Source organism: Rhagoletis pomonella, unplaced genomic scaffold (assembly GCF_013731165.1).
Source record: "Rhagoletis pomonella isolate Grant_MI unplaced genomic scaffold, Rhpom_1.0 Rhpom_scaffold_00006, whole genome shotgun sequence".
Lineage (NCBI taxonomy): Eukaryota > Metazoa > Arthropoda > Insecta > Diptera > Tephritidae > Rhagoletis > Rhagoletis pomonella.
Genome location: NW_023458560.1, coordinates 7,546,256 through 7,549,079, shown reverse-complemented (window position 1 = coordinate 7,549,079; position 2,824 = coordinate 7,546,256).

Below are 2,824 nucleotides of genomic sequence, written 5' to 3'. Positions count from 1 at the left end.
ACTAAAATGCAGTCACTAAATTAGAAATGTTGTGAATGTGGCGTATACTTTGAATGCACACGTTTAAATCAGAGAAGGCAGAGTGCTCGCGATGCAAAGAACTTGCACAAGCTGGTACAAGCGAACACTCAGGGCTATCACAGAATCCATTCGTAATGCTATCACCGAATCCAAATAGCTACGAACGTAGCGTATACTTTGAATACACATGTTCGTAACAATTCCGTTTTGGTGGTCGCATTTTCGTTGATTTCACGAAAAATCAGACTACGATGGATTCTGTGATAGCCTCCACTATTAATGCATATTTTAGTTGCGTTCGCTTTATAAGTGTTATCACCGCCAGTTGAAGCGCCAGCACCCTATTAATCTCTCAAAACACAAGAATGTACTTTAAATTTACTTTTTAACCGACTTCCAAAAAAGGAGGAGGTTATCAGTTCGTCCGATTTTTTTTGAAGTGAAACTTCTTTAGCGGCGGTTGGTTGGGTGGGAGTAAATTGGCAAATTCAGCGGAAATTGCACACGGATATGGTGTACCGGAAATGATGCAATGGAAATGCAACGGAAATGGAGCAACGGAAATGGTTGGGGCTGAAACAAGTGCTTCTTGTGTGTATGCAACGGAAATGGTGCAACGGAAATGGTTGGCGCTGAAACAAGTACTTCTTGTGTGTATGCATATGGTATGAATTTAACAAAAACTTGCTAATAAAAGGTTAGAGGACAACACTCAGAAATAACAATACAAGAATGAAAGTAAAGGTGAGTACGTACATAGATAAAGAAAATTTCTTTTTGGTTGTTTTGTGTTTCCGACAGGGTAGGAGTATGATGTATTGTGGAACGATTTTCCGTCATCCCTTGTCAAATTTGGTTTGGAGACAAACCGGTTTCGGCGTTGTGCCATCTTCAGTGTCATTTTTCGTTCTGAATAGTTCGTGTTTCCTTCCGCTTTTTATGTATTCGTGTTACTATCTGTTTTAACTGTCATTAGGTCATGCATACCCATGATGCAATAATACTCAGTAGAATGAGAAGAAAAACGGGAAGAAATGAATACCCATATGGGGAAAAAATATAAAATTTCACATTTTCTCCAAAAGTAAAAGTAAAAATAAAAACAAAAACAAAAACAAAGATGTGTAAAGATAAAGGTAAAAACGAAGACCAAGGTAAATTTAAACACTTTACTAATATACATATGTATATAAGGGCAAAGGTGAAGGGGAATATGTTGATGAAGAAAATGATAAACATAAAAGTAAAAACAAAGATGAGGATGAGAATACCGATTAAAGTTAAGATGAAATTAGGGGAAGAAAGATTAAAATAAAGGCAATTAAAGAGGAAAGGATATAGAGAGAGACACAGACTCAATCTGGGAACTATTTTGGGATTTTAGAGATTTTCGAGATTCTCGAGACTTATCGATTAAATAATCGATATTTTTATCGGTTTTGTTATCGATATTTATCGATTTTGTTATCGATATTTATCTGTTTTGTTATCGATATTTACCGATTTTGTTATCGATATTTATCGATTTAGTTATCGATTTTGTTATCGTAATTTATCGACTTTGTTAGCGATATTTATCGATTTTGTTATCGATATTTATCGGTTTTGTTATCGATATTTATCGATTTTGGTATCGATATAAATCGATTTTGTTATCGATATTTATCGATTTTGTTATCGATATTTTTATTGATTTTCCAATCGATTTAGCTACCAATGGTATCGATGTTGCTATTGAAATTTTTATCGAATTTGTCATCGATTTTGTTATCGATATTTTGATGGACGTTATATCGATAGAGTCTGAAGATATAAATGAAGATAATGGAAGATAATGTTATTCTGACATGAATGTTATTAAAACGAACAGTGGTAGAGGTAGGGATCTACATTGATAGAAAAAAAGCAAAAAAATATAACCTTAAGCAAAAGCAGATGTGTGTATGTATAGAAAGATAAGTAACGTAAGTTTCACTTCTGTGGCCCAGGCGCACTTACTTTTTTGTTTTTATGTATGTTACCGCATAACTTTGGACCACGTCAACCGATTTCGATAATCCTTCTTGCATCGGAAAGATAGTGTCTCAGAGGGAGACCCAAACTAATCTGGTTTATATCCGATCATTGGATCATGAAATATATATATATTAAAGAACTGCGAAATTCAACATTTTCTGTAAAAATGTCTTTCAAAAATTTCATGCATTGCTATATCATGTCAACAGAAACAAGGTGTTGGGCCATGCCATTCCATCTCAAACATTCTGTTTTAGCATGTCCTTGCTACTTAGCCAAGCTGTTGTTCGCTGTTGTGCTTCTGTAGAATATTTTTAATACTGTTTGATGAAAATATATACAGGTTTTTAATTAGACAATTCTTTAATGCATTTTACCATAATAGGTGCTTAAAAAATTTACAAAATCTCTTCCCGTTTATAAAATGTAATTAATTATGCTGACGTATGTCGCATGTGACACATGTGTTGCTTGTGTTGACATGCATAGATTTGATGCATGATTTGATTTCAATTATTCGACAGTGTCTTCATATGTTATTGTGAAACATGTATGAGCGACATAATATGAACTGGCACTTGCATGATGACACATGTCGCTATGTTTTATAGTTCAACATTTGCAGGCCCTTAATATAATAAAATATATATATATTTTATATGAGAATTGAAGTCGGTTTTGTTTTTTGCTTAAAAATGACTTGTTATTATGTCTTTTTAATTGGGAAATGTAAAGTGATTTTTAATTATTTTTTATGCATAATTGGTTCATATAATTTTGTTTTCAT